We start from the raw sequence: 21,720 nt of genomic DNA on the forward strand, positions 1-21,720 counted from the left end.
ATGCTGCCTTTAAGGCTCAGCGTATGTGTACCTAGGAGTTAAGGTTGAAATACAAGATTCCTCCAAAGAGAAATGAGAAGGTCTGGAAGACAAGATGTCCCCTTGACGTTTTCTCCTGCGACCGACCTTGACATTGACACCCTTCAATCTGTTGTCTGATTTCTGCACCAACAGCTTTGCCCAGAACTGTGGGGATGGGCACACAGTTTCCTCCAGTCTGAGGGGGCGGTGGGAGGGACAAGAAACTGTGTCCTTCCCGCCCTCTTACAAAGTGCTGGGGAGATTTGGACTCCCTGGGGAACATTTAGCCCAGGGTTACATCAGGCTCTGCCTGCATCACTGGACCAGCACTTGACTTGGGTGCCATGAGAAGTTAAAAGGACAGGACAGGAGCCCTTGGCAGTCGGGCTCTCCCCTACTCTTCCAGCCTGATGTCTGGATCCATCTCTGTTACCGTGCCAGACTCCTCGAAGTTCTGCAAAAATTCCAGAGTCTTCCATGCTGCTGTGTTTGCTCCTGCTCTCCCTTTTGCCAGGATGCCTCCTGACCTCCTCTCCTGGGCAGTTCTCGCTCATCTCTCAAGATTCCCTCCTATCTCACCCTCTCCCCAGACGTCAGGAAGATTTAAGCACCCTGATCCCCTCCTCATACTTCGATCTCAGCAGCCAGCCAGCAGGATCTTTCTAGAAAGTAAGTCACATCATGCTGTTCCCTGCCACTTTCCAGGGTCTAGAATCATGGCCCTACACAACATTGTCCCTGAGGCTCTTCCAGACCTGTTTTCTACCTTCTCCCCTTCACTTACTCAGGTGCAGCCTACCTTTGTTTTTTTTTTTTTGAAATGACATGTCAGGTCCCAGCCTTTGTGCTGGCTGCCCCTCATGCCATTTGGGTGTCTGCTCATTTCAGAAAAGCCTTTCTTGGATGCCCCACCTCACAGTCTATGTGTCTTTGCAGCCTCTAACACTATCCATCATTTTGCTCATGTATATGCTCACTGTTGGTCTCTCCCTCAAGGAAGCAAATTTCATAGGACCAGAGACGACCTCTGAAAGGACGTACCTGACTTTGCTCCTATCATATATTGCCATAGTACAGGGGACACTGGTCATACTCATGGCCACTTGTCACCTTTTGATTAGCTCGCCTTCCTTTAGATGTCAAATCCCCAGCCTCCTTGGCAGCTGAGCTCCAGAATGTGACCCGGGTTCTGCCAATGTGGCTCGTCCCTGGGAAACTTGGATGCGGGTTTGAGCAGCCTGAGGAAGCAGGCTCTGTCCGGAGCTGCCCCGCCGCTGGTGTGAACGGCAGCACTCAGGGCAATGGCAGTTTCTCGGTGGAGGTGACATTGAGTTTCTGAGGCCGACGTGGCACTGGCCAGGAGCCAGTCTGTCACCGGACTAGTTTTGCAGGCTTTGGGGCTCAGCCTCAGTCCTGATTCTCTCCACCTTCTCATAATCCCGAGAGCTTCCCAGTATCTTCAGCATCTTCCTTCCCTGCTGCATCCACAACACTCAGCTGTTCTTCTCCCAGCGAAGGATCCTGACTGTGTACAGTTGGATATGTCTTCTCCCCCAAGAAGGCTATCATCTCCCTTAGATGTCCTGTCAAGTGCTGAGTGCTTTCAATGCGATGGACAATGTCCGGGCAGAGGGGACACTCCAGGGGCCGACAGGCTCTGTCTAGCTGCTGATGTGGAGTGGTGCATGCTACAATGTGATCATGGAAACACACACGTGGGAGCGAGGCTCTGTGTCCATATCTGTACCTGAGAGCCCAACCCACTTCCCACCATACCGACAGCATTCAGCTTCTATGTGTGGGATGAAGGTTGGGTGGACCTGAACAGAGCAAAGTTTGGGTCTTCTTGTCCCTCAGGGATTCTGTATTTCCCGTACATCTGTGTCTTAGACTGAAGGTCACCTAAGCATGAAGCAGAGACTGGGACCATCATTCGTTCGATCAACGAATGCCCCAAACTTCACTGGACACAGGTCATACACAGTGCTAGGTGCTGGGAAATGGCCAATAGCACAGATCCACGTGCCGCGACACATGGTAGACCCGGTGAGTGCTTTAACAGCAAGCTGGTTTCGAGATCGGGACGGCGGGAGCTGCTTCTGTTACGACTGTGCAGAAGCTAAGAGATTTCGGGTTTACCACTGAAACTTGTTTATATCCCACTCGAAGTCCCCATTCACCGAAAGAAAAAGGTGATCAAGGACTGCTCATCTGGTTAGGTGTGCACAGGTGATTGTCCTCTAGCGGCGTATCCGCCAGTCTGTAGATAAATCAGTGTGTGCATGAGGAATGCGTCAGAATTGGCCGGACTTTGGGACGGTGAGGGAGCAGCAAACGAGAGAAGGCAGTAGTGGGGCGCCTGGGTGTCTCAGTCGTTAATTGTCTGCCTTTGGCTCAGTCACGATCCCAGGGTTCTGAGATTGAGCCGCACATTGGGCTCCCTGCTCAGCAAGCCTGCTTCTCCCTCTGCCTGCTGTTCCCCCTTCTATGCTCTGTCAAGTAAGTAGATAAGATCTTAAAAAAAGAAAAAAAAAAGAGAGAGAAAGCTGTGGAAGGACCAACAAAAGAGTATGAGTCGGTCTGTGACCATGTCCTGTTCCTGCCGATTTCCTGTCAACTTCCGTTTCACCAGACCGACAGCAGGCTGAGCGCCGCGATTAAGGCCTCGCGGTGAAGGCTGATTCACGGGGTCCCCTCCCTCTCCGCACCTCTGCTTTCTCTCTCTGTGCTTGGCAGCCCCTGCTCTTCTCACGCCTTCTTCTTCCCTCTGCTTTCCATTTTTCCTTCTTGTGTCTTCCCTCAGAGGACCACTCATCCCAAAAGATGTCCTGGGTACCAGTTTGGTACTCAGCGCTCGTCAGGACTCTCGCGTTCAGGCAAGAACAGCTGCAGAAATGCGACACGCCAGACTCCAGTAAAGGTGAGAAGATCTGACCCGCAGAGAGCAATGAGCTCCCACACCGCTGGGTCTCCTCTCCCAACAAGGTCAGGTCAGAGTTCCCAGGGACGACAGTTCTTAAGGGACGACTTCTCAAAAGGGGGCTGGGAAGCCATGTCTGAATCCAGAGGATCTGGTTGGGGGAGAGGTGGCGGTGCCCAGTTTCCCAGGCGCGACCCGGGTGGGAATACGTTGTGCCAGGAGGACGGGAGGAAGGTGGGATCCGGGCTCAGAGGCCCCCGGTGGTGGGCCCAGGAAAGCCCGGGGGCACTTGCACGTTGTCCTGGCTTGTCCATCAGCTCCAGCTCGGACTCCCCGCTCTTCTCAGGACGAGGCCCCAAGGATTCAGCTCACCTTCCGTTAAAGTCACTGGCTGCCACACCTACCCCATTCTTCATGGCCCTTACGTCTTCGAGCCTTCGCCTGAATGGAGCTCCAAGTCCCCCCGTCACTGCTACTAGCTGCCCCGGCTCACAAGCACTTTCTGTAGCGGGAGCTTCGTGGCTAATCACGAGGAAGAAACTGACAAAAGCTCTTCTGAAGAAGTAAAAAAAAAAAATCTGAAATAAAGTTCTTACAGTCTTGATCCCTGCTCCATACTCCCTGCCTCCCGTCTGGGAGATGGAGGAGTAGGGCTCACCATCCATTCACACAGCAAAGGTTGGAGCCTTGGAAAACACACACAGCCCACGAGGAAGAGCCGGGAGTCAGGGCTGTGCTGGGGAAGCGCGGCGGTGTGATGCAGAACGTCCCGATGGCGAGTTCGGAGTCAGCAGTCAGGGAAGTCTTCTCCAAGGTCGCGGGGAGGCTTCATGACACGAGTCCTACACGGAGCCTTGCGCAGGACAAACCGGGGAAGTACAGCTCCACCAAGCGCGCTGTGCGGGGGGACCTGAAAGGAGGCCGCTGCGTCTGCGGCTTCGTGAGGAAGGGCAGGGAGGTACAGGTTGAGGTTTGGGGGTTTTCAGGTGAGGAGTGTGGGTTTTAATTTAAACACGAGGGAAGGCCATTCGAGAACTGGCAAAGAGACGTGCTGTGATTTCTGTGCTTGGAGAGGGTCATACCGGCTACTCTACAGGAACGAGAGTAGAAGCGGGGGGTCTGGTTAGGGGGCTACCATGTGGCGTCTTGAGCTGGGCTGGGAGGGTGACAAGAGAAGCAGCCGCAAACGGGCCTGGGGTGTAGACTGGTGTGAGTCAGCGGAAACTAAGGTTGACGCCCAGGTTTGCGGTGGGAGCAACAGGCTGGGCGGGAGCTCCACGCCCTCCCTGTTCTGGAGTACTCACACGCGCTGTCCCTCTGTCCCTCTGTCATTTCTGGGTCCCTCATAATGGCCTGACTCCAGAATGCACGCAGAACTCCACAGAGATGGGAGCCGGCCACAGCTGGAACCACGCCACACCGTGTTCCACGTGGCAGGGCATCTGCTGGTGACGACCTGGGTCAGCGGGGTCCCTGAGCAGTTCTGGGGGTTCCCCAAGTCCCTCTCAGCCTGGAGTAGTGCACTGTGGGTATCAGCTGGACTGGGACAGACAAGAAATAAGAAACATTATTGAAGAGACCAAACTGGTTCTTAGAGGATCCTGGAGTGTTGGGAAATAAATTCCAACAAAAGACCCCTCTGTGTCGACCCAGAAGAGGAAGAGAGCGCGGCCCCGGTAGTGGGTAAGCGTTATCAGCGATAACATGGACATAGCTAGAAATGACTACAAAGTCTGGAGGGACACTCGCACGAGTTTATACAGAACGTGGAAGAGAGAAAAATGAAATTATGTCTGTGGGAGACAAGAGGGTGTGCCTTGTGATGGTCTCATTAGACCATGAAACGCAGACTCTGAGCAGACTTCAGAGCAAGGGTTTACAGTTTCCAGGCCCAGGAGACATAAGACTTTGCTTGGTGAGATCCAAAGTTCGGACCATTTCGATCCGGTCCTCCGTGTCCTCAAGGTGGACACCCTGAAGAGGGGGCAGCCGTAGGCAGTGACCTCCTTCCACAAAGAAAATTCATCTTACCTTTACAACTGGCCATATAATTTTTTCCAAAGACCTTTCATGGAGCCCACCCCAAATAAATAATGTTGGAGAATTCTATTGTGTAATGAGAATAAAAGTAAGGATAATACATTATAGGCATTTGTAATTTCTCCCAGCCCCTCTCCCACAGCCCCTCTCAGTCCTAACTCCTGTGTCTCCTTCCAAGAGAGGGGCTGCGTCTGCCACCTCCACTCCCGGGTTCTCATTATGCAGAATCAACGGCCCAGGAGAGGGGGCCTGAGCCGAAGAAGCAAGAATGCACGCCAGGAGGACGCAGAGGGCTGCCATTCATTGGCTAGAAGGAAGGAGCCGTAGAAATCGAGGGAAGGGGAAAGAAAAGCAAGACCAAGAACCACAGGGGGTGGAGTTCAGAAAGAATTTTTGGCAATAATTTTGATACTGGGGCTTCAAGTCCCCTGTGAACTTGAGACTTGAAGAGAGGGAGATGTGGCCTGGGGGGAGAAGGGTTATTGTGGGGAATGTGTTGAATCTCATTCATTGTTCTTTAAGTTAGACAAAGATTCACATGGATCTGCTGAGTGGGGAGAAGGGACCACCAGTGGTACATTGGGCCATGTTCTAGAACTGAATATCTATTTTCCCTTATTCTATTTTTTAAGCTTGCCTCCCCCAAATTGTAATAATTCTCTTTCACTTTAAGAGTCTGCAATTCCAGGGGCACCTGGGTGGCTCAGTGGGTTAAGCGACTGCTTTCCCGGAGTCCCAGGATCGAGTCCCTGCTTCTCCCTCTGGCCTTCCCCCTCTCGTGCTCTCTCTCACTCTCTCTCTCTCTGAAAGAAATAAATAAAATTTTAAAAAAAGAGCCTGCAATTCCAATTATAGATATCAAACAAAAACTCTATTCTTAGAAAAAAAAAAAAAGCTTGGCAAAAAAAGTAGTCAGGCTTTAATAGTTATTTTTCTGATAGTTCTCTAGATAACTTTTTTTTTTCTTTCCACTTTTGTGAATTTGCCAGTTTTTCTAAAATGTTTATGGCATTTAAAGTAATATTTTTTTTAAAGATTTTATTTAGTTATTTATTTGACAGACAGAGATCACAAGTAGGCAGAGAGGCAGGCAGAGAGAGAGGAGGAAGCAGGCTCCCCGCTGAGCAGAGAGCCCGATGCGGGGCTCGATCCCAGGACTCTGGGATCATGACCTGAGCCGAAGGCAGAGGCTTTAACCCACTGAGCCACCCAGGTGCCCCTAAAGTAATATTTTTAAGCCCTTATTTTAGAATGTAAGTGTAACAATGATAAAAAAAAAAATGTGTCTATGACTACAGTTAGGGACCAGGCAAAAGACGAGCATGATTTAATCTTCTCTTGGAGCTTAGACCTGAGGAAGAAAAGAATGAAACAAAATTCTATGATGGAGGAGCAAAAACCAGAACATTCTCAGGTCCTTTCCCCCAGATCCAGCAGGGAGTCTCTCGCCAATGGTCCAGTCTTTGTGCGGACATGGCTGCCGTTTGCCTGGCCATCTGACCTCTGTGTTGGTAAGAGTCAGGAGTCAGCTTTGGAGGCGGGATGGTATTGGGACTCAAGACACTTGCTTGTGTTATCCGCTCTGCAGTTGACTTTCAGAGGATAGGGTCAAGTTACCTAACCGGCTTTACCCTTGACTTCTTCACCTCAAAAATAAGGGATTTACATGCGTTGCTAGTGGGAACGTAAAATGGTGCTAACGGTACGGGAAACAGGTTGGGTGTTCCTCAGAGTTAAATATGGAATCATCCCAGTTCCCAATAATCGTACTCCTAGGTATACACTCAAGGAATGAAACATGGACCCAGCCATTTCTAAGTCAATATTCATAGCGTTTTTCACAGCGTTGAAAAGTGGAAACAACCCATCAACACAGATAGAGACACACTGAAGTGGTAGAAACACAGAAACTGTGGGACACCAACAAGCCACAGCCCAGACACCTACAACTCAACTATCTCCTGACACCATCCACCTGGAGAGGGGAAAGGGGTTCAGTCCCTGCCAAACACACACTTCAGAGGCCCCTGCCAGTCACCCAGATTGTCTGGGTCTCCCTCCGACTGGTATAAATCATAGATTCCTGATGGCCTGAACTTGGGTTTGATTAATTTGCTAGTGTGGCTCACGGAACTCAAGAGAAACATTTCACTAGGAGACTTCTGGCTCATTATGAAAGGGTGGAGCGCAGGATCGGTAGGAATGGGGGAAGGGCGTGGAGCTTCACCCTCTCCCGGGCACCCTGTCCCGTCCCCCAGGTCTCCATGGGGTCACGCTGCACGCTCTCCGAGCCCTGTCCTCTTGGGTCATTTATGCACACTCCATTACGTGGGCACCGTTGACTGCATCACGGCCCCGGCCGGCTGGCATTTTCCCCTATGGCCCCTCTCTCCTCCCCGAGGTCAGGGGGTGGGGTCTGCAAGTTCCAGCCCCAGATCAACCAGTTGGTTCCCCCCGGAAACCAGTCCCCCCCCCCTCGGGTGACAGGGACTTTCCAAAACTGCCTCATTAACATGCCAAAAGACACCTGGCACTTTCTCACAGCTTGGGAGATTCTGAGGGTTTAGAAGCTCCCGTGCTGCAAAGGGAAATGAAGGCCAGATATATGTTTCGTATAAACCATGATACCGGGCACCTGGCTGGCTCCGTCGGTGGAGCATGTGGCTGTTGATCTCGGGGTCATGGGTTCAAGCCCCACATTGGGCAAGGAGCCTCCTTTAAACAGTATCACGATACACAGCGCAGAGTGGAACATTCTTCAGCCAGCGAAGGGGCTGGAGCTCTGACCCACGCTGTGATGTGGACGGACCCTGGAAACGGCGTGCTAAGGGACATAAGCCGGCACTAATGGCAAACGGCTCGCCATTCCACTCGGTCGGGGAACCCAGCTTAGGGGTAGAGACAGGCAGACAGACAGAACAGGCTGCAGGTTCTGGGGGGCAGGGGGTCGACGGAGTGGGAGCTACTGTGTAATGAGTACAGAGTTCCCTCTGGGGTAATAAAAAATTGTTGGAAATAGCTAGTACTGGTGGTTTGTACAACACCATGAGTGTATTTAATGCCACCGCATTGTACACGTAAAATTATCATTTTTTTCTTAAAAATTTTGTTTCTTTGAAAGAGAGCACGAATTGGGTGGGGCAAGCGGGTTCCCCGCCCGACGCGGGGCTCGATCCCAGGACCCCAAGATGAGCCAAAGTCAGACGCCTAGCCCACTGAGCCACCCAGGTGGCCCTAATGAGATGCGTCTAACCTGTTGTTGAGCTCTGACGTTCTGGAATACCACGGCCAAAGGGCTGAAGAAAGAAGAGCGAAGTGACGTGGGTCGGGAAGGCTGTGCTGGGATTAGTCCCCTGAACCCCAGGGAGGACAGTAAAACCCAAACATGGCGAGGGGGAAGCCGCTCCCAAGTCCTGCTGGCGATTCGCGTCCTCTGGCATTTGCAGTTCACCGGCACAGCACTCGAGACGGTAGATAACTGCCCGTTACACTGTAAACCAGGGGGACTGCAGTGAAGCGTTCTGCTGTCTGCTTTCTCTCCAAACACTGAAAGATCCCGCGTGAGGGCTCCAGCCTGTCCGAGGGGGACACGGGGAAGAGCTGCCCTGCGTGGGCGGGACGCGCCTCCCCCAGCCCCGCGCCTGCCGTCTGCTTCCAGCCGGCCTCGCCCACCTCCGACTTGGTTCCTTGCCCTCCTGTCCTGGGGCATTTGAACTTGTGGCGCCTCGCAGACGTCCGAGGTCGGGTGAATTGTTTCTGAGAGCCCTTTGCTTTGCCGATTTTTAAAAAGCCAAGTGTCGGAGAAATTTCTTCTTCTTTGAGTTCCTCTCTCACTTCATCTACGACCCAGGAGGAGCTGTTCCCGGGGGACCACACAGGATTTCAGGTTCCCGTAAGGGACCCAAATATATGTGAATCATTTTTGGGCCTAGAGTTCTAGAGAATAAAGAGATTATTCACGCGTGCAGTCTCTGAGGTTTGATCTACGCTTCTGCGAATATTCAAACATTTTATCACAACTTTGAGAAGCCTCTGCTTTTAATTGGGCTTATTTTCTATTTCAAAAACAGGCACAAGTATTACAGGAAGGTTGAAACAAGATTTAAACAATACACAGAAGTGCGTAAAAAGTCCTTCCTGTCTTACTCTGGTAACCACAGCTGCCAGGTGACTTTCTTTCCAGATCTCTGTTTTTGTGTGTTTGTTTTTGTTTTTGCACACATAGTTATGTAGAAATTTGCACATGCATTGATATGACCGTGAAAACACAGAACATGGGTCCTTTTGTCCACAAAAAAGGAATTACACTCTCGTTACTCTTCTGCGATTTGCTTTTTAAATTTGACAGTATTTTGTGGTCATTTTCCCATATCTACACAAAGAGATACGCTTCATTCTTTGTGGTAACTATGAAGCGTCAGAGCGTGGATGTCATTTATTTAAACATAATTGTTTTGCAAGATACGTAGGTCATCTCTGATTTCTACTGATATAAACTCATGGCCCTGCGGGCACCCTTCAGCCAAAATCCCGGCAACACGGAAAAAGTAATTTTGAGGCGTATACTCTCAGAAACGCGATGGTTTCCATACGTGTTCTAAACAGTCAGATCTGGCTTGTAACGTGCACCTGAACATCTCCTGCCCCGCAGGCTGTTTGCTGACACTGCACAGGACCTCTCAGTCTTCTGCCAGAGCGACAGGCCAATGCGGGAGGCTCGTCTTGTTCAATTTGCATTTCCTTTTCGATTAACTGAGATGGCTCACACCTTTGGTTATTTCATGGGGCGTTTTAATTCCTCTTCTGGGAACTATTTCTTTATATATTTGGTTGCTTAACTCCTTCGTGAACTGTGTCCCTGAGAGTATTTCTACATACTGAGAGTCATTTCAGAACCCGGCTCCCAGTCCAGAGTGCGGACTCTGCCGCCTTCCTCTCGCAGCTCGAGCACCTCTGAGTCGACCGTGAGACAACGAACTTCCGCTCTTTTCCCAGAGCCGCCAGCTCGGTGCAGGGTGTTGTTTAAAAGGAAAGAAAAGAAAAGAAATGACAAAGATCTCACTGGCCTTTAGAAGATCATAACCAAAAATAATCAAAACCACTTGTCTTGGATCAGTGCTTTGCAGTTCACATGCTTTGGCTAAATAAGACATGCAAATAAACAGTGAACACATTCGGTAGAAGGTGTGGGTACCATAACATCGTAATAGGGGCTTGGGGGAAATAGAAATCAGCTGGGGGTGTGGGGACTGGAATGGTGGCACAGGGGAGAGTTCCAAGGAGGACCATGGGGAGTTGGAGGATGGGGTGGGAAGGATTTTTGTGGGTGGAAGAAAAACGTATAAACAGAACCAAAGGGTGAGGGTCTATCTGGGAAGATCACTATCCCCCGAACTGAGCTTAGCATCTGGAATATTGGGCCAGAGGTCACAACTGTCTCCCCTGTCAGCGTCCTTTCTTTCGAGCATCACACTCCTGTCACTTCAGTCTGAAGTTATAGCATCGTTTTTTGTTGCCAGTGCATCTCATTCCTGGTTTGTATTGGGTGTGGATGAGAACGGAAATCTTCTGGGGTTTCCACATGGCCCTTGTCTGGACATCCAAGCCCCCTGTCGCTGACCTTCGGTCACAGCAACGTCCGCGACCTCTCGGATTTCTTCCTTTGTCTGCTAGAACATTCTAGACACAGGTGTTTGGAAGCACCTATGCATCAGGGCTGTGCTACATGCAGGAGAGACTGAGAAGAGCGTGTCTGGTTCCCTTCCTCGTGGTACCTGGAGTCCACCATGGCTGGGGTCAGTGAATACTTTCATTATTTATTTACACATAAATTTTACTTTGATGAGGGGCGCCTGGGTGGCTCTGCCTTCAGCTCAGGTCATGATCCCGGGGTCCTGGGATCGAGCCCCGAATCAGGCTCTCTGCTCAGCAGGGAGTCTGCTTCCTCCTCTCTCTCTCTGCCAATGATTTAAAAAGATTTTACTTTGATGTTAATGACAAACTTATTGGTCAACGATCTGGACAAATTATACATCGGAGAGAATCTTCTTTTGCGAGCTTCCCCTGGGAGAGTGGGCACCTGACCTGGGAAAATGTGCAGCATAGCCCAGTGTCCCCAGTGTTTCCAGAAGGGGCAGACTTTTCCCTGGGAATGCCGCTAACTACGGTAGGTCTTTCCTCCCCTGTACACACCCCCACACTCCCCCGACTTGGGTGGTTTCCACACGAGGTCCGGCAGCCTCCGCAGCACCAGGCCGTGTTGGAAATGCAAATTCCTGAGGCCCACGCAGACGTCCAGAGCACAGACCGGGTGCAGCGCGGGCGTGTCGGAAGGGGACCGCCGGATCATGAAGGAGACGGCAGCTCCCACGTCCGGTCTGTCCTCCGCCAGCGCTGCCAACCTTCTGCAATGTGGGCCGTCCCTGCGGTGAGAGCGCAGGCCTGGGGGCTGGCCCGGCTCGCCAGAGGCCTTGCTGAGGAACAGAAACCATGTCATAGAACATCACAGACCGGGCCGCTCGGAGACCTTGTCTGAACACAGACAAAAACAGGAACATGTCCAAACCACAGAAATAACCAAAATGTGCTTCCATCCTAGCTACAGACGAGTGGCCACGGACTCCTGGCCACTGACAGCTTCAGACTCTGTTTACCCGTGTGTCCATCTGCTGCTTAGTCACGGAGCCGCCCCGCTTGCTGACGGCGTCCAGCCCCGGGCAGGACCCCACGTCTCAGGAGGACCCAAGGCAAGCCAAAGCCCGTCCCCAGAAAGTCCCTTCTGGTCAGCTCTTACTAGAATGTCGCCGGCTGCGCTGAGAGAGGCCCCCATGGGTGTGGGAACAGGCACGCTCCCGGCCGTCTTTGGCTGGACAGTACTGACGGTCGGGGGGTTCCGGCCCCGCAGCCCCCACCCGGCCTGGGACCGGCGCCCTCCCACGAAGAGTCTATCCCCAGGCCAGCCCAGGTAAGCGCAGAAACGGACAGCTATTCCTTACGAACATTTACGTTACGGTTACATTACGGTTTTAAGAGATACGGAGGACTTCAGCGGGCAGAACAGATCTCATGAACGAGGTCACAGAAGCCAGGAGCAAAACGGTGTATGATCCTAGTCTGGACGCTAATTCCCAGCGGGCGGAAACGGACGGAAGGCGGTCACCCGGGACACGCAGGTGTGTGCACCGTCTGAGGGCACATCCGGCATGTGGGAAGGCGACCGACCTTACGTATTTATTCCTTCGTGCGTCCTCGCAAAAATCATGGAGCTTATCATGTGCCGGACACTTGAGTGCACCGCCTGCGTTCCAGAAGAAAATGAGGCCGCGTTCTTGTTCTCAGGGAGGGTCCAGTCCGATGGAGGCCACGGACACCATAAAACAAGGAGAAAGTGTCGTAGGTGTCGTGCAGACGCTTGGGTCAGGACATCATGGCCGCAGAGGCTAAAGGAGCAGGAAGTTGGGAGGTGAGGAAGGAGAGAGGAGGGAGCGTTGATGGAGGAGCTGACCTTGGGGGTGAGAGGAGGCCACGAGGATGCGGGCTGGGCAGGGAGTTCCCAGGAACTGGGGACTTCTCAGCACCTGCCACACTGGCCTGGGCTGACTTGAGGGGCCCGGGGCAAGGGCACAGGTGCGGCTGCCTGGCTGGTGCCTGTCTCTGAAACCCCGCTGTCCTCACACACCCGTGTGGACAGCGCCGTCTACACCAGCAGGTTCTGTCCCATCCCTCCTCAGCGACCTGCCAGGACATAGGGAAAGTAAAGCCGAGGAGAAGACACTCCTTGCGTCCTGCCCGTGTCTCTCTCCCAAGACAAAGCACATTAGGACAAGGTGGGAGCCAAGATGCCAAGAGGGGAAGGAGGGCTGGGAGGGTGACTGAGGACAGTCAGCAGAGAGACCCTCGTTCTGGGAGCCAGCCTCTCACGTGCAAGGTTGACACCGGCTCAGGGGGCTGCTGTACCGTCACGGGTAGGATCTAAGGCCGGGAACGTGGGTCAGCAAGAAACATGGCCCACGAATCAGCCTGGTTTTGAGTCCAGCTGCCGTCCATGGGGCTGAGCCCTTTCCGTAGCCTCGAACCCTGGGCATCCCCACGCCCTTGCTCAGCAACAGGGGTCCCTAGGCGCTCCTGCTCCTGCGTCTGCCCACTCCACTCGGGTCTGGCAGCTTCTGGCACTTTCCCTGACACAGGCAGGGCACTAGTTTATCTCCTGTCTGCGTTGCTTCCTGGGGTCAGGGATCTGGCGGAGCCGGTCTCCCGGCATTCCCGACCACCTTTGGCTTAGCTCTGGTCTGGTGGGAAAGTTCTCTCCCTGTCCTTTCCCCTACGCTGGAAGTTCCTTAAATCCCTAACTTGAAAAACAGGTTCTCTGTGCTCCAGGGAAGGGAGGGTTGACTTTACCAAAGCTGAGAGCTGGAATTTACATTTCATTTTCTCGTACATCAAAGAGAAGGAAGAAAAGCACACGCGGGTGAGATTATACTCTGAAGCTGCGTGAACACCCACACGTACAGGAGTTCTGGAGCTGGGATGTGTCACCCTCCCTGAATGTGGATGTGGTCCCCGACGTGGAAGCTCTCTGAGCCCCCGACTTATTTTTTTAAATGAAAGCTTCATCATGTGGGCACAATGGGTCATCAACTCTGCTGGCAGACTCCCTTCTCCAGAGAGTGGGGGAGCTGAAGTTTGAGGTTCTAACCATGGCTGTCTCTGTTTTAAAAGGAGCCCACCCAGGATCACCTCATGAAAATAACAGGTGCTCCTATCACCCAGGAAAGTACAAGAGTTTAGGAGCCCCAGGTCAGACACTGGGGTCAAGCACCCACCATTAGAACAAAAGGTGCTCCCCACGCTCTCGCCTCTTAGGATGTTAAAGGGTCTCAGGCCTTCTGTGCCAGGAGCTGGGGCAGAAAGCCATCATTTTGCAGTGACACGGCCTCATGTGTGCATCCTGCCTCGAGATGGCTCTGGAAGTCTGTCGTGTTGAGTCTGGGAGCAGGGATCCTTGCTCCGTTTTGTGGGTTGCTGGGGTGCCGACCGACGGTGCTGCAGTCAGCTAACTTTTGTTTAGAAGCCAGGAGCTTATTATAAAGGAGCTTGCATTACTCCAACTCCCCAGTTTCCATTCTGCTGATGGGAAACCTGAAACCCAGAGCAGCCAGTGACTGTCACACCATCTAGCAAATACGCAGCATCAAACCCGCATCCGTACGGCGGGCTCATGCTGCGTGTAATTTACTGCCCAGCAGCGAGGTTCTGTGGGTGGAAGGGGCGGTTGCTGGTAACTGCCAGGAGAGAGGACAGAACGCGGAGCCTGCGGGGGGCAGGCTGGGCAGTATGCGCAGCTGGTTTTTTCTATTTTTATTAACTTTTTAAAAGAACAAATCATAATTTTGGAAACGAATTTTCTTTTTAAATATTCTCCCTCTTTTTGATTTGGAAATTTAGTTTTATCATTTTTTTAAAAAGATTTTATTTATTTATTTGACAGAGATCACAAGTAGGCAGAGAGGCAGAGGTGGGGATGGGGGAGAAGCAGGCTCCCCGCAGAGCAGAGACCCCCCCCGCTTGGGGCTCGATCCCAGAACTCTGAGATCATGACCTGAGCCGAAGGCAGACACTTAACCCACTGAGCCCCCCAGGTGCCCCCATCATTCCTTATTTTTAAGAACGATACGAGTGTCAAGTCCTTTCATGAAGCCGACGTAACCCCACTGTGAGAACCTGATGAGAACAGTGCAGTGAAAGTAGATCACCAGTCTCATTTGTGAACACAGGTGCAAGGACCCTAATGTACATTAGACAACTGAATTCAGTAACGATCAAAAAAATAATACATTGTGATAAGTTACTATTAATTTGTAGGAATGCAAGGAGAAAATTCTACATTAGAAAACAAATCTATTAATGCAATTTCACATATTAACAAGCTAAGGAAGGAAATACTTAGGAACACTTCAACAGATGCAAAAAAAAAAAGCATCTTATTTACAACTTAAGTTAGCAGAAAACTAGAAATAAAAAGAAACTTCCTTAACGGGATAAAAAAGTATTTATCTTTTTACCTGGAAAAACTTGAAAAGCATTTGCTCTAAGATCAGAAGCGGTACAAGAATACATGCTGACATAATGTTCTGCGTGAGACTGAAGGTTGAGGTCAAAGTAATCAGACAGGGAAAAATACTAAGAAATACACGGATTGGATGGAAAGAGATGGAATTGTCTCTTGCAAGTATTTACATGCAAGACTGAAGAAAACCAACAGACCTTCAGAGGAAATAAAAAAGCCTAAATACTATAAGATCAATATACAGAAATCAGCAGTATCCCTCAATACCATAATAAAACAAAGAAGAGACAATAAAATACCAAAGTGTCCAACACAACAATAACGAAACCGTAAAATATCAAGGACTTATGAGACAAAAATTCACAAGCCCATTCCAGAAGAACATTTAAAACTCCAGCAAAGGACGCAGAGAAGGCACTCAATCAGAAGTGAGATAAATTGTCTTCGTGAATGCGGGTGCAGTATTTAAAGATGACAATGTTGCCGCACCTTAATGCGATTTCAAGCAAAGTCGCAGCCGCCATTGGGGAGATCCTGTCCTGCTCGTATTTCGAACGAACCCTCCACGGAGTGAGTCTCGTCGGAAGGCAGGGCCCTACCCCCTCTGTGGATGTGGATGGAGGGCCGGATGCGCCTCGCTCTCTGGAAGCTAGCGCGAGGGTGGGACCGTAGCTCAGGCCAAGCATTCTGCGTGTCGGGGCTCTGAATCTCGAGCGGTGCGGGAAGGCAGGAGCGTTTGGACGGCGTTTCACTTCGCAGCATCCCCGCTCTAGGCTTTCCCCTGGGAGCGCCGGTGCATTCTGGCGCCTCCTGCGGCAAATCTAGCTCCACGTTAAGTTAGGTAGAACCAGTTTCTGTTGCTTGTAACCAAGAACTCGGAACTGGGAACCTTGCCAAAACTTGACGTGGAAGAATTCAAGTCCCCGAGTAACTGAGACCGGGAGTCAGCAAACTTTTCCTGTAAAAACACTAAATATTCTCAGCTTCGTGGCTGGATGCCACTATTCAACTCCACTGTTGTGGTCAAAGCAGCCAGTGGCCGTGTGTAAGCAAGTGGGTGTGGTTGGGCCCCAATAAAGCTTGTTTCATGGAAATAGTCAGTGCGGAGAGTTTGGCTCCTGGGCCGTAGTCCCCTGTTCCTGATTAAGACAATCATGAAAAGGAAAACTGAAGAAAAGACAGACTCACTCTACGACCTAGTGAGACTTACCAGCCAACACAGCAGGAAGAACGACGTGGGATGGGTCTGGAAATGCGCAAGGGGCCCAAGGAACAGAACCGAACCCAGAAAGAGGGCCGTGAGAGTTTGGGTCATCTAAACATTTTGTAGGAAAAATTGGTTTGTTATATGGAAAAAAATAAATTGCATCCATACCTCAGGCAAAATATAAAAATAAGCAAGAACCTAAATATGGAATGGTAATGTTGTGAGAAGGAAATATGGAATGTCGTCAGGACTTGGCGGTAGGGGAGAATTATGATGGCTAGGCCATTTCTGAACTATTTTGCCTTCTCGGAGGACACATCAGCAGAGAAAGTGGTTGGGTCGTTAGAGCAAGTTAGCCTGGAGCTGACACCATGTGGTCAACTCAGGTGAGTAGGGTCTGCTTCGAAGAACAGAGCCCGGGCCACACGCTCGTGGCCAAATCATTGTCTGGGTCGTGAACAGAAAGGTAGGCGAGACTGTACAGGGAATGAGTGTTTTTTGTGTGGGCAATAAAGATGGGAAACCCTAAAGGGACAGTATTTGGAGCTTAAAAGCAATCCAAGGCCCTGCTTGATAGTTCTACAAATAGCATGGCTTTCAGGCACAAGAATGAGACAAGCGAGCGAGACCCAAAGTCGCTATCAAGTCATCTTGTTTGGTCTTATTCTGTACATACCCTTAATCGTATCTTACTGGAGAAGCAATAACAAAGACCAGAGACGCAACCATGTCTTCAGCCCCCAGTGTCATCATGTGCAGCCGTGAGAATTTCCTCTCTGATGCAGTGGAGGGGCTCCTTCCCACCTCCCCGGTGGCTGGAAGTCCTACAAGGTCAGCTGGGGTACGGATTGAAGATGGCTTCCTGTTCTGCAGTGGAGGGGCTCCTTCCCACCTCCCCAGTGGCTGGAAGTCCTACAAGGTCAGCTGGGGTACGGATTGAAGATGGCTTCCTGTTCTCCGTCCTGCTCTCCCATGGAGAAACGGAGCTGGTCTCCCCTCACATTGGATCCTGCCTTCGACACAGGGAAGTTGGCCACAGTGCTGCTTCTGCTTCTTGCTTCTTGGAAACCATACGTCTAGGCCTTCAGCCACTCCGTAAGGAGACCGTCTGGACGGAGAAAGAGGTACCAGTCTCTAGACATCTGTCCAAGGAGCAGACTTGGGAATGAGCAAGTGGGGGGCAATCCAGCCCAGCCACGGCCTGACCCAAGAAGGCTGAGATCCTGAACAAGGCTGGGAGAAGAACCGTCTGGTCGACCCACAGAATTATGAGTGGTGGTAAATCACGGTCGTCGTTTCAGGACATTAGAGTCTGGGTTTGTTTTCTGTGTAGCTGGAGATAAGCAGAGTGCTTGGAATGTGGAGCAGCCCAGCGAACCCAGCACAAGGGGCCACCGTTCAGGAAAAAGCCCATTTTTTTTTTTTTAAGATTTTATTTATTTGTTGGACAGACAGAGATCACAAGCAGGCAGAGAGGCAGGCAGAGAGAGAGAGGAGGAAGCAGGCTCCCTGCAGAGCGGAGAGCCCAATGCGGGACTCGATCCCAGGACCCTGAGATCATGACCTGAGCCGAAGGCAGAGGCGTTGACCCACTGCGCCACCCAGGCGCCCCAAAAGCCCACTTTTATAGTGAATATCTTCCTAGGCATTAATACCTAGGAAGCTGAATAGAAACCATTTAGCTATTTGAATTTAAAGTAGCCCGTGTTCTGCCTCTCATTCTCTGTTTGTAGCATCATCTTCTGTAAGATGTCTAAAATGAAATTTTAATTGAACAAGTTAACTCGAATTAATATTCATCCATTCATCCGTTTACCCATTTGACAGTGGGTGTGAGAGACCTTCTCGGGGCTGCCCATCAAGCTCATCACTGCGCTTCTAGCTCCCAACGGTGCAGACAGGGACTCCGCCTTTTTTGCCCGGAACTCCACCGTTCCCACCAGCATCACTGGGGTTGGGGGCCGGGGAGGAGGAGACGCTTATAGCAGTATTCGACCCAGCACGGTTTCTGTACCAGAATGATTCTGTAGGTTGAGAGCTGTCTACGCAGTTGGAGGTGCATTCTTCCCGGTGTGAGATCTAGTTACACGTAAACTGAGGAAGTGGAGTAGGGGTTAAGTTCCAACGGAACTCCAGCCCATCATGTGTGGTCCCCAACTTTTCAATGGAGTTGCTTTTCTCGGGGCTCGGTGATTTGCTTGCTTGGGTGGGAGGAAGAGGAAACCTATCTAAGGTGTTTGAATGATGCCGAGGGAGTTGCCCAAGCATCTCCAAGTGCAGGCGTAGCCCATACTACAAGCTCGACGATCACCGTCATCAAAGTCCGGGAGCACAAGTCCACGACTGCTTCGTAACCGACCACGGTCCCGGTCTTGGTTCTCTAGTCTCTAACTCCTAGGAAAGTGTGTCAGGGATAAAAGCCTGTGCTGCTTCCTGAACTTCGACCCATCGTCTGTGGGTAGTGGTGACACCGTGTTTCTCCTCACCAGGTGAAGTTGCCCAGTAGGTCACGGCCATCCCTTAGCTGAAGGTCAGGCCGAAGGACAGGTCACTGTCGTCTCCACGCCTGCAAGCCGGAGTTTCTCTGTCTCACACGCAGAAAGATCAGTGACGACGTGGGCAGGGCTGGTGCTGCCTGACCGCTTCCATACTTGCAGAAACCATAAACTCTGTCCTCAGAGAAACAGTGGTCACCAGGGGAGTGCTCCATAGCGTCCTCTGTCTCTCCAGCACTGAAGCAGTGACAGTGATTCTCTCTTTGCTGGCTGGGGCATTGGCGTCCGGGCTATGGTGGCAAAGAGGAGACCAACCAGGACTTATTTTTGCTGGTCCCTACGGCATTTTATTTAATTTATTTTTAAAGATTTTATTTATTTATTTGACAGAGAGAGATCACAAGGAGGCAGAGAGGCAGGCGGGGGTGGGGGAAGGAGGCAGAATCCCCGCTGAGCAGAGAGCCCAATGCGGGGCTGGATCTCAGGACCGTGGGATCATGACCTGAGCCAAAGGCAGAGGCTTTAACCCACTGAGCCACCCTGGTGCCCCCGGCATTTTATTTTTATGTTTTTGATTTAAATTCAGCTAGCCCACCTGCAGTACGTCACTGCTTTCAGACGGAGTGTGCAGCAGTCCAGCAGCTGCGTGTAACGCCCAGAGCTCATCACATCACGCGCCCTCCTTCCGCCCGTCACCCGGTTACCCCAGCCCTCGCTCCCTTCTGAGTCCCGGAGTCCAGAGTCTCTCACGGTTTGTCTCCCTCCCTGATTTCTCCCCCTTCAGTCTTCCCTCTTTCCCCTGCGGTCCTCTGCTCTATTCCTTATGTTCCATCTGTGAGTGACTCCATAGGATACTTGTTCTCTGCCTGACTGGCTTCACTCCGCACAATCCCATCCAGTCCCCTCCACGTTGGTGCAAAAGCTGGGTGTCCGTCCTTTCTGATGGCCGAGGAATAGTCCCTTGTACGAAAGGACAACTTCTTTACCCGTTCCTTCCGTGCAGCAAGTGTACACCGTTAGAGTGAATCCAACCCCGGTTCAAGGTAGATGGTTTCCTAGGAGAAAGGGCGACCCCGTGTGGCAGTTTTAAAATATGACCGTGAACTTTGCGGCATTTCTTTTTTTTTTTTAAACTGATGCTGCAGTTTTATCTATTTTTAAGGATTTCATTTATTTATTTGAGAGAAATAGAAACAGTGACAGAGATAGCAAGAGAACACAAGCAGGGGGAGCCGCGGAGGGAGGGGACAAGCAGGCTGCCCACTGAGCAGGGGGCCCGGGACCCTGGGATCCGGACCCCAGCCAAAGGCAGACACTTAACCTGCCCGGCCCCATCCAGCGGGATTACTCTGGCTTTTTAAGTACGTTTTGAAATCAGGAAGTGTGACTTTTTGACTTTTTCCGGGATTGTTTTTGCTCTTCAGGGTCCTTTGAGATTCCCTATGAATTTTAGCCCAAGTTTTTGTCTTTTGCATTAAATCGGTAGATCACTTTGGGTAGTCTTGACAGTTTAACAACATTAAGTCCTCCAGTCCACAAACACGAGATTTTCCCTCTAATTTTTCTTTGATTTCTTGCACCTCCATCTTTAATTCCTGAGTATTTTATCCTTTTTGATATAATTGTTCATGGCGCTGTTGTCTTGATTTCCTTTGTAGATTATTCATTGTTCGTGCACAGAAAAGCAACCAACTTTTGGTTGTAGACTCTGTATCCTGCTACTTTGCCGAATTTATTAGTTCTAACAGGTGTGTGTATGTGTGCGTGTGTGTGTGTGTGTGTGTGTGGTGTAATCATTAGGGTTTTCTGTATATAAGATCTTATCCTTGTGAACAGAGATAATTTTACTTCTTTTTCATTTTGAAGATTTTATTTATTTATTTCACAGGCAGAGATCACAAGTAGGCAGAGAGGCAAGCAGAGAGGGAGAAACAGGTTCCCGCTGAGCAAAAAGCCCGATGCAGGGCTCAATCCCAGGGCCCTGAGATCACGACCTGAGCCGAAGGCAGAGGTTTTAACCCACTGAGCCACCCAGGCGCCCCTTCCTTTTCATTTTGGACGTCTTTTATTTTTCTTATCTAATTGCTTTGCTTGGGGCTTCCAGTAGGATGTTGGGTAGAAGTGGCAAAACCAGGCATCCTTGTCTTGTTCCTGATCCCAGAGGAAAAGATTTAAGTCTTTTGCCACTGACTATGATGTTGATGTGAATTTTTCATACTTTTTTTATGTTGTGAGAGTTTCCATCAATTCCTAGCGTGCTGAGTGTTTTTATCATACAAGGGTTTGGAAAATGTGCAATGCTTTCCTGCATGAGTTGAGATGATAATGAGATTTTCCCCTTCTTTTTGCTAATGTGGTATATCGCACTGATCGATTTTCATCGTGCTGCAACATCCTTGCGTCCCGGGAATAAATCCTACTTGTATCGTGCATAACCCTTTCACTATGTTGCTGAATTTGTTTGCTAGTACTTTGTTGAGAATTTCTGTATGAATTTCATAAGGAATATGGGTCTACTTTTCTTTTCTTGTCGTGTCTTCGTCTAGCTTTGATATAAGGGTAATGCTAGCTTTGTAAAATAAGGGAGTGTTCCTTCCTGGTCAGTGTTTTGGGAAAACATTGAGAAGAATCGGTGTCAGTCCTCCTTTAAACGTTTGGTGGAATTCACTGGTGAAGGCTTCAGCCCTGGCTTTCCTTTTTCAGGAGAGTCTCAGTTACTGATTTAATCACCTTCCTCGTTATGGGTCTGTTTAGATTTTCTGTTTCTTAGGATTTAATCTTGGTGGGTTTGCTGTTTCTAGGAATTTGTCCACTGAGTCTCTGTTATTCAATCTGTTGACATTTACTTGACCACAGAGCTCTCTTATTTGTAATTTTTTTCCCTGTAGAATCAGTAGTAACGTCCCCACTTTCAGATCCGATTTTAGTGATTTGAGCCTTGCCTCTTTTTTCCTTAGTCCGTCTAGCTAAA

The sequence above is a fragment of the Lontra canadensis genome, unplaced genomic scaffold (genome assembly GCF_010015895.1).
Source record: "Lontra canadensis isolate GAN:19392208 unplaced genomic scaffold, GSC_riverotter_1.0 scaffold147, whole genome shotgun sequence".
Lineage (NCBI taxonomy): Eukaryota > Metazoa > Chordata > Mammalia > Carnivora > Mustelidae > Lontra > Lontra canadensis.